Genomic DNA, 11317 nt, shown 5'->3' on the forward strand with positions numbered 1-11317 from the left:
ACATGCTAGTAAAGGTTGAAGGCTTTTACATCCCTGCTGATTTCATAATCCTAGATACTGGGAAGGATGAGGATGAATCCATCATCCTTGGCAGACCCTTCCTAACCACAGCAAAAGCTGTGATTGATGTTGACAGAGGAGAGTTGGTCCTTCAGTTGAATGAGGACTACCTTGTATTCAAGAGTCAAGGTTCTCCTTCTGTAACCATGGAGAGGAAGCATGAAAAGCTTCTCTCAATACAGAGTCAAACAAAGCCCCCACATTCAAACTCTAAGTTTGGTGTTGTGAGGCCCCAACCCTGCTCTGATTATCTGTGAGGCTCCATGAGAGCTCACTGTCAAGCTATTGACATTAAAGAAGCACTTATTGGGAGGCAACCCAATGTTATTTAATTATATCTATTTATTTTCCATTGTTATTATATGTTTTCTGTAGGTTGATGATCATGTGAAGTCACAAAAACAACTGAAAAATAAAAAATAGAATGAAAAACAGCATTAAAAATAGGTCACCCTAGAGGAAGAGCTTACTGGCGTTTAAACGCCAGTAAGAGTAGCAGAATGGGCGTTAAACGCCTAGTATGACACCATTCTGGGCGTTTAACGCCAGAAACAAGCACCAGATTGGCGTTTAACGCCAGAAACAAGCACCAGACTGGCGTTAAACGCCAGAAACAAGCAGCAATCTGGCGTTTAACGCCAGAATTACACTCTAAGGGCGTTTTGCACGCCTAAATAGAGTAGGGATGATAAGTCCTTGACCCCTCAGGATCTGTGGACCCCACAGGATCTCCATCTACCCCACCTCCCTTTCTCTCTCTCTCTCTCTCTCTCTCTCTCTCTCTCTCTCTCTCTCTCTCTCTCACACACACACACACACACATACACCTTTTCATAACACTATTTCCCAAATACCCTTCACCAATCGCCTCCATCACTCTTAACCATCACCTCTTCACCACTCACATCCATCCACTCTTCCCCAAAAACCCCACCTACCTCCAAATTCAAAATCCTTTCCCTCCCCAACCCTAATACACGAAACCTAACCCTCCCCCCACCCCTATATAAACCCCTCACCACTCCTTCATTTTCACATATTACAACCACTATTTCTACCCCTTGGCCGAACCACATATCTCCCTCCATCTCCTTTATTTTCTTCTTCTTCTACTACTTTCTTTCTTCTTTTGCTTGAGGACGAGCAAAAATTTTAAGTTTGGTGTGGTAAAAGCATTGCTTTTTGTTTTTCCATAACCATTTATGGCACATAAGGCCGGAGAAACCTCTAGAAAGAGGAAAGGGAAGGCAAAAGCTTCCACCTCCGAGTCATGGGAGATGGAGAGATTTATCTCAAAGGTCCATCAAGACCACTTCTATGAAGTTGTGGCCAAGAAGAAGGTGATCCCTAAGGTCCCTTTCAAGCTAAAAAGGAGTGAGTATCCGGAGATCCAACATGAGATTAGAAGAAGAGGATGGGAAGTTCTCTCCAATCCTATTCAACAAGTCAGAATCTTAATGGTTCAAGAGCTCTATGCAAACGCATGGATCACTAAGGATCATGATCAAAGTATGAACCTAAGTCCAAAGAATTGGCTTACAATGGTTCGGGGAAAATACTTAGATTTCAGTCCGGAAAATGTAAGATTGGCGTTCAACTTGCCAATGATGCAAGAAAACGCACGCCCCTACACTAGAAGGGTCAACTTTGATCAAAGGTTGGACCAAGTCCTCATGGACATATGTGTGGAAAGAGCTCAATGGAAAATTGACTCAAGAGGCAAGCCAGTTCAACTAAGAAGGCTTAACCTCAAGCCAGTGGCTAGGGGATGGTTGGAGTTCATCCAACGCTCAATCATTCCCACTAACAACTGGTCTAAAGTTACTATAGACCGGGCTATCATGATCCATAGCATCATGAATGGAGAGGAAGTAGAAGTTCATGAGATTATACCTCAAGAACTCTACAAGGTGGCTGACAAGTCCTCCACTTTGGCAAGGTTAGCCTTTCCTCACCTCATTTGTCACCTCTGCAATTCGGCTGGGATTGTCATAGAGGGAGACATCCTCATTGAAGAGGACAAGCCCATCACTAAAAAGTGGATGGAGCAAACAAGAGAGCCCACTCATGGACCTCAACAAGAGCATGAGGAAGTTCCTCATCATGAAATCCCTTATATGCCTCAAGGGATGTACTTTCCTCCACAAAACTATTAGGAGCAAATTAACACCTCCCTAGGAGAATTAAGTTCCAACATGGGACAACTAAGGGTGGAGCACCAAGAGCATTCCATCCTCCTCCATGAAATTAGAGAAGATCAAAGAGTCATGAGGGAGGAGCAACAAAGGCAAGGAAGAGACATAGAGGAGCTCAAGCGTTCCATTGGATCTTCAAGAGGAAGAACTAGCCGCCATCACTAAGGTGGACCCGTTCTATAATTTCCTTGCTCTTATTTTACTATTTTTCAAAAATTATGCTTTATGTTTTATCTATGTTTGTGTCTTATTACATGATCATTAGTGTCTAGTGTCTATGTCTTAAAGCTATGAATGTCCTATGAATCCATCACCTTTCTTAAATGAAAAATGTTTTTAATCACAAAAGAACAAGAAGTACATGATTTCGAATTCATTCTTGAAATTAGTTTAATTATTTTGATGTGGTGACAATACTTTTTATTTTCTGAATGAATGCTTGAACAGTGCATATTTTTTACAGTGAAGTTTATGAATGTTAAAATTGTTGGCTCTTGAAAGAATAATGAAAAAGGAGAAATGTTATTTGATAATCTGAAAAATCATAAAATTGATTCTTGAATCAAGAAAAAGTAGTGAAAAACAAGGCTTGCGAAAAAAAATGGCAAAAAAAAAAAGAGAGAAAGAAAAAGAAAAAGCAAGCAGAAAAAGCCAAGAGCTCTTAAAACCAAAAGGCAAGAGCAAAAAGCCAGTAACCCTTTAAACCAAAAGGTAAGGGTAAAAAGGATCCAAGGCTTTGAGCATTAATGGATAGGAGGGCCCAAAGGAATAAAATTCTGGCCTAAGCGGCTAAACCAAGCTGTCCCTAACCATGTGCTTGTGGCGTGAAGGTGTCAAGTGAAAAGCTTGAGACTGAGTGGTTAAAGTCATGATCCAAAGAAAAAAGAGTGTGCTTAAGAACCCTGGACACCTCTAATTGGGGACTCTAGCAAAGCTGAGTCACAATCTGAAAAGGTTCACCCAGTTATGTGTCTGTGGCATTTATGTATTGATGTGGCGGAAATTGGCGAGTTAAGAAATTATTATAAGAGATGCGTTGCAAGTATAGCTCTCAACCAACCAAAATTCCGCTTATCAATTTCGAAGGGTTGTCACAAAATTAGAATTAAAATACTGGGAGTATGAATCCCAGGTCGTCTCCCAACGAGTTGCAGAAAGATGTGCTATTTTATTAATCAGATGTTTTCCAAAAGGGTTTGAGTTTGATAGACAGGAAATTAAATCAGAGAATTTATGTAATTTAAATAAAAACCTTGACCGGGAGTAGATTAGTTAGAAGCCCTATCCTTGATGGAGTTCTCTCAAGATCAATTGATAATTGAAGGTTGTCTGCTCAGTTATCCTTTACCGGATAAAGGAAAGTCAAGCAAGTTGGAAGTCAGTTTCTATTCACAAGTTCTAATCCTCTCCCTTGGGAAGGACTAGTGTCAGTGATTAGATGGAAACCCAACGCTAATCCCAATTATAATCTTACTCTTGAGCATCTAACTCAAGGTCCTCCTTTCAATCAGCTCTCAATCAAGTTATGGAACTACTCGCTCATTATGAATGCAAAATTCACGAAATAAGAAAGGGAAATAAAGAAAGACATGATAAATAGTAATCAAAAGGATCAATTAAAAATAAAAATAGTTCTTGTATTAATAAATTCTAAAAATAATCCAATAGTGACTCTGAATAAATTAAGGATATGAAAGAGTAAATGACAAGTAAGGAAACAAACTAGAATGATGAAGTCTTGACAGAGGTGAAAACTCTTCTCAATATCCCAATCCAAAAAGCAATAAAATCAAAATCCTAAGAACTATGAATGTGTAGAGAGAAAACCTAGAGGAGGAGTAAAATCAGATCTAAAACTAAAATTATGTGGAATGAATGTTGTATTCTGGTCTCTGCATGTTCCCTGGCTCTAATATGCTTTTCTGGGCCGAAAACTGGGTCAAAACAGGGCCCAAAATCGCCCAGCGAATTCTGCAGATTCTGCAGATTGCGCATGTCACGCGAGCGCGTCATCCACGCGTTCGTGTCATCCATCTTTTTGCCTTGCCACGAGTGCGCGTCATCCACGCATTCGCGTCACTCGTGCAGCTTCCAATTCACGCGTTCGCATCAGGCACGCGAGCGCGTCACTGCAATTTCCTCTATTTCGCGTCACTTCTCACTGGTCATCTCCTCAATTTCTTGTGTTCCTTCTATTTTTGCAAGCTTCTTTTCCAATCTCCAAGTCATTCATGCCCTATAAAGCCTGAAACACTTAACACACAGATCACGGCATCGAATGGAATAAAGGAGAATTAAAATACATAATTAAAAGTCTCTAGGAAGCGAGTTTTCAACCATGGAGTAATTTTGGGAAGGAATTGTAAATACATGCTAATTTAATGAATAAGTGGGTAAAGATTTGATAAAACCACATAATTAAACGCAATATAAACCATAAAATAATGGTTTATCATGTATCCGGTGGTAATACTGGAAAACAAAGTGCTTAGGGCCACGGCCAAGACTCATAAAGTAACTGTGTTCAAGAATCAACATAATGAACTAAGAGAATCAATAACACTATCTGAATTCTGAGTTTCTATAGATTCCAATCATTCTGAACTTCAAAGGATAAAGTGATATGCCAAAACTGTTCAGAGGCAAAAAGCTACTAGTCCCGCTCATCTAATTGGAGCTAAGTTTCATTGATATTTTGGAATTTATAGTATATTCTCTTCTTTTTATCCTATTTGATTTTCAGTTGCTTGGGGACAAGCAACAATTTAAGTTTGATGTTGTGATGAGCGGATAATTTATACGCTTTTTGGCATTGTTTTTAGGTAGTTTTCAGTATGTTTTAATTACTTTTTATTATATTTTTATTAGTTTTTAAATAAAAATCACATTTCTGGACTTTACTATGAGTTTGTGTATTTTTCTGTGATTTCAGGTATTTTCTGGCTGAAATTGAGAGACTTGAGCAAAAATCTTATTCAGAGGCTGAAAAAAGACTGCCGATGCTGTTGGATTCTGACCTCCCTGCACTCGAAATGGATTTTCTGTAGCTACAGAAACCCAATTGGCGCACTCTCAATTGTTTTGGAAAGTAGACATCTAGGGCTTTCTAGCAATATATAATAGTCTATACCTTTCCCGAGTTTTGACGACACAAACTGGCGTTCAAACGCCAACTTCCTGCCCTATTCTGAAGTTAAACGCCAGAAACAGGTTACAAACCAGAGTTAAACGCCACAAACAGGCTGCAACCTAGCATTTAACTCCAAGAGAAGTCTCTACACGTGCAAAGCTCAATGTTCAGCCCAAGCACACACCAAGTGGGCCCGGAAGTGGATTTCTGCATCATTTACTTATTTCTGTAACCCTAGCTACTAGTTTAGTATAAAAACTACTTTTAGAGATTTATTTTATATCATATGTTCCTATTTTAACTATTATACACGTTTTGGAGGCTGGTCTCACGGCCATGCCTAGACCTTTCACTTATGTATTTTCAACGGTGGAGTTTCTACACCCCATAGATTAAGGTGTGGAGCTCTGCTGTTCCTCATGAATTAATGCGAAGTACTATTGTTTTTCTATTCAATTCAAGCTTATTCTTATTCCAAGACATTCACTCGCACTTCAACCTGATGAATGTGATGATCCGTGACACTCATCATCATTCTCACCTATGAATGAGTGCCTGACAACCACTTCCGTTCTATTTGCAATAGCTTGAGTGTGTATCTCTTAGCCTCCATTCCGAAAGATCGGAGTCTTCGTGGTATAAGCTAGAATCGATTGGCAGCATTCTTGAGATCCGGAAAGTCTAAACCTTGTTTGTGGTATTCCGAGTAGGATCTGGGATGGGATGACTGTGATGAGCTTCAAACTCGCGAGTGTTGGGCGTAGTGACAGACGCAAAAGGATCAATGGATCCTATTCCAATATGAGTGAGAACAGACAGATGATTATCCGTGCGGTGACAGCGCACTTGGACCATTTTCACTGAGAGGACGAACGGTAGCCATTGACAACGGTGATCCCCCAACATACAGCTTGCCATGGAAAGGAGTATGAATGATTGAATGAAGACAGTAGGAAAGCAGAGATTCAAAAGCAATAAGCATCTCCATACGCTTATCTGAAATCCCACCAATGATTACATAAGTATTTCTATCTTATTTTATATTTTATTTATATTTTAATTATCAAAATCCCATAACCATTTGAATCCGCCTGACTGAGATTTACAAGGATGACCATAGCTTGCTTCATGCCGACAATCTCTGTGGGATCGACCCTTACTCACGTAAGGTTTATTACTTGGACGACCCAGTGCACTTGCTGGTTAGTTGTGCGAAGTTGTGAAGAAGAATTGAGATTATGATTGTGCGTACCAAGTTGTTGGCGCCATTGAGATCACAATTTCTTGCACCAGTAGTGTTCCAATGGGAACCTTTTCTTTATAGTTTAGTTGGACGACTTTTTAGCCCTCCCTTTGGTTTTGTGCGTTTTCTTTTTAAGTAGTGTCTTTTTTCAAGACTTCGTACCTTTTAGCAAAGCATTCCTGGCCTTTCTTTGGCCTTTGCGAAATGTCTTCGTCCCTTTTTAGTGATCATTTCAATGGTCCAACTTCTCTGTCGGGCCTTCTTAAGTTATTTTTAGTAATCCATTTTTAGTCAGAACTTGTCAGGTCGCTTTTTATGGTTTACTTTTTATAACTTCTTGCATTAACTTGCTCTTACCGCTTTCACCTTGCCGACCTCTTTGTAATCGGACGATGAATTTTCACCTTGCCAACCTCTTTATAATCGGTCGATGAATTTTTGCGTTTTTGTGAGCTCAAATTAATGCGTCTTAGAAGGAAAATTTTTAGAGAATCTGAAAACCTTTATTCAAATAGGAATATAAATAGGAATATATACATATGAGTGCTTACCCTTCTAAGTCGGGCAATTTTGTAGATCTTGGCTTGGCGCCTCATTAAAAAACCTTTTCAGGAAAAAGAGTGCACCTTAACCTAAGATCTTTTTTTATTATTTTCTAACTATAGTACCTTCTTAGGTTACAGGCATGTCATGACCTTGGCAGCTCTCTCCCTTCGAGGTCGGACACCTTGTAGTAACCTTTTCCTAGTACTTCGACAACTCGGTAGGGTCCTTTCCAGTTAGCTGCTAGCTTTCCTTCTCCTGATCGACCTGCTCTAATGTCATTTCGGATTAAGATGAGATCGTTGGTGGTGAAGCTTCGTTGGACTACCTTCTGGTTATACTTTAGAGCCATTCGACATTTTAATGCTTCCTCCCTAATCTGAGCTCTTTCTTGGACTTCTGGAAGTAGGTCGAGCTCCTCTTTTTGAATTTGTGAGTTGGTCTCTTCATTATAGAAGATCATTCTAGGAGATCTTTCTTCTATTTCTACTGGGATCATTGCCTCCATCCCGTAAGCGAGTCAAAAGGGTGATTCTCCTATGGTGGAGTGTGGAGTTGTCCGATATGCCCATAGGACTTGTAGGAACTCTTCATCCCAAGCTCCCTTCGCGTCCCGTAGTCTCCTTTTTAACCCAGCCAGTATGACTTTATTGGCAGCTTCTGCCTGTCCGTTGGCTTGTGGGTGTTCTACATATGTGAATTGGTGTTTTATTTTCAAGTCAGCTACCAAATTTCTAAAACTTGTGTTCGTGAACTGAGTGCCATTATCGGTGGTGATGGAGTAAGGGACCCCAAACCTTGTGATAATGTTCCTATATAGAAATTTCTGACTTCTTTGGGCGGTAGCATTAGCTAAGGGCTCCGCTTCAATCCACTTTGTGAAATAGTCTATTCCCACAATGAGAAATTTGACTTGTTCTGACCCCTGGGGGAAGGGTCCAAGGAGGTCAAGCCCCTATTTTGCGAATGGCTAGGGCAACATGACACTAATGAGCTCCTCTGGTGGAGCGATATGGAAGTTAGCATGCTTCTGACATGGCGGGCATGTTTTGACGAACTCTATTGCTTCCTTTCCCAAGATTGGCCAGAAGAAACCAGCTCGGAGTACCTTTTTAGAAAGAGCTTGTGCCCCCAGGTGGTTGCCACACATGCCACCATGTACTTCTTCCAACACTTCCCTTGTATTGGAGGTCGGCACACATTTTAGCAGGGGTGTTGAGATCCCTCTCCTATATAAGATGTCGCCCACTATGGTGTAGTATTGTGCCTCTCGTATTAGTCTTTTTGCCTCCTTCTTATCTATGGGAAGTATCTCTGATTTGAGATAGTTGATTATGGGGGCATCCATCCTTGATCCCGACCTGATATGGTTAGGACATTTTCTTCTTCCAAGATCGATGGACTTGGCAATGTTTCTTGGATGAGGCTTCTGTTATTGCCCCCTGGTTTGGTGCTGGCTAGTTTTGAGAGTGCATCAGCTCGAGCGTTCTGTTCTTGAGGTATATGTTGGACCTCATATTCCCCGATTTGTTCAAGCTGGTCTCTGGTCTTGTCCAGATATTTTTTCATGGTGGGGTCCTTAGCTTGGTAGCTTCCTTCTATTTGTGAGGTAACTACTTGTGAATCACTGAAGATGATAAGCTTTTGAACTCCTACCTCCCTAGCCAGCCTTAAATCAGCCAGTAGTGCCTCAAACTCAGCTTGATTATTTGAAGCAGGAAATTCGAACTTAAGTGAGAGCTTGATTTGGGTTCGCTGATCACTTTCTATAATTACACCTGCGCCACTCCCAGTTTTGTTTGAAGAGCCGTCCACGTAGAGATTCCATTTTGTTGGGGTTCCCGGGGCGTCAATGTATTCTGCAATGAAGTTGGCCAGGTACTGTAATTTGATGGCTGTCCGAGCTTCATATCGAAGATCGAATTCGGATAATTCGATTGCCCACTTTAGGATTCTTCCAGCTAAGTCTGTTTTTTGTAGGATGTCTTTTATGGGTTGGTTGGTCCGTACTCTGATGGTGTGAGCTTGAAAGTATGGTCGAAGTCGTCGGGAAGTGAGTATGAGGGTGTAGGCAAACTTTTCTATTTTTTGGTAGCTTAGTTCAGCCCCTTGTAGAGCCTTACTGATGAAGTAGATGGGTTGTTGCCCGCTCTCGTCCTCTTTGACCAACGCTGAGGCTATTGCCCGACTTCCTACGGCGAGGTATAGTATGAGTGCTTCTCCTTCTCGTGGTCGGGTAAGAATAGGTGGTTGCCCCAAGAATTTTTTGAAATCTTGGAACGCTTGCTCGCACTCTGCTGTCCATTCAAACCTCTTTCCCTTCCTTAATGTTGTGTAAAAGGGGAGATATCTTATGGCTGATCCGGCCAGAAATCTGGACAGAGCTGCTAGTCTGCCGTTGAGCTGTTGTACCTCTTTGACGCAAGTCGGACTTTTCATGTTGAGAATAGCCCGGCATTTATCTGGATTTGCCTCGATTCCTCTTTGGGTGAGCATGAAGCCTAAGAATTTTCCAGCCTCTACTGTGAAGGTGCACTTTGTGGGATTAAGTCGCATACCGTGCTTTCTGATGGTGTCGAATACTTTGGTAAGGTCGGACAACAATGATTCCTCACTTTGTGTTTTTACCAGCATGTCGTCTACGTAAATCTCCATCTGCTTTCTAATATGGTCAGCAAAGACTTTGTTCATCAATCTTTGGTAGGTAGCTCCTGCATTTTTGAGCCCGAATGGCATAACTATATAGCAATAGTTTGCTTTTGGGGTTAGGAACGAGGTCTTTTCTTGATCAGGTGGGTACATTGGGATTTGGTTGTATCCTGAATAGGTATCCATAAAGGAGAGGTACTTGTATCCAAAAGAGGCATCCACTAGAGTATCTATGTTTGGGAGTGGGTAGGAATCTTTTGGGCAGGCCTTATTGAGATCAGTGTAGTCATTACACATTCTCCACTTGCCATTTGACTTCTTCACTAAGACAACGTTGGCTAGCCATAATCGGTATTTGACCTCCCTTATGAACCCTGCCTCTAGTAAAGCTTGCACTTGCTCTTCCACACCTTGGGATCTTTCTGGCCCGAGCTTCCTGCATTTCTGTTGCACGGGCCGAGATCTAGGGTATACTGCCAGCTTATGGCACATTAACTTGGGATCTATGCCAGGCATGTCCGCTGTCTTCCATGCAAAGAGATCAAAATTATCCTTTAGGAATTATATCAGTGGCTCCTTTAAGTCTCTCTTTAAGGTTGCCCCGATATTTGTTGTTTTATCGTGGGCATCCCCGATCTGGACTTCTTCGATCTTGCCTTCGGGTCGCGGTCGAAGTTCCTCACGAGCACAGATAAACCCCATTTGTAGGGTTTATCTTGTGCTTAATTTAGGGGATTTTATGACCCTTTACCCACATTTATTCAATGAAATAGCATGGTTTCATGATTGTCTCCTAATTTGTGCTTAAGTGTGAAAATATACTTTTTAGGCCCTTAATTGTTTAATCTTGATTTACCTTTGATTCCATTAGATGCCTTGATATGTTTGTTAAGTGATTTCAGGTTTAGGAGGCAAAGATTGGATCAAGGGAATGAAGGAAAAGCATGAAAAAATGGAGAACTCGTGAAGAAATGAAGGAATCGCAAAAGTTGTCAAGCCGACCTCTTCGCACTTAATTGATCATAACTTAAGCTACAGAGGTCCAAATGATGCGATTCTAGTTGTGTTGGAAAGCTAACATCCGGGACTTCGAAATGATATAAGATTTACCATAGTTGCATTGCGTTTAGAAGTGTGCACGTGCACTGTACATGTACTCGCCGATGGTTGCACATGATTCACTTAATGCAACTCATGGCCAGTGATTTTAGAAGCCTTATGGGCCCAATCTAACTCATTTCTGATGCTATTTAAGCCAAGGATTGAAAGGAAATTAACATACTTTTGATCATTAGTCATAGTTTAGTTTTAGAAATAGTTAGTGTTAGTTTTTAGAGAGAGAAGCTCTCATTTCTCTCTAGGATTAGGATTAGGTTTTAGATCTAGATTAGAAACTCTTAGATCTAGATTAATTTCATGCTTTGATTTACTTTTCCTTTGTAATTCTTCTTCTTCTACCTTTCCTCTCTCTAATTTTGTTTTTAATTCTTGTAATTC

The sequence above is a fragment of the Arachis hypogaea genome, chromosome 20, assembly GCF_003086295.3.
Source record: "Arachis hypogaea cultivar Tifrunner chromosome 20, arahy.Tifrunner.gnm2.J5K5, whole genome shotgun sequence".
Taxonomy (NCBI): domain Eukaryota; kingdom Viridiplantae; phylum Streptophyta; class Magnoliopsida; order Fabales; family Fabaceae; genus Arachis; species Arachis hypogaea.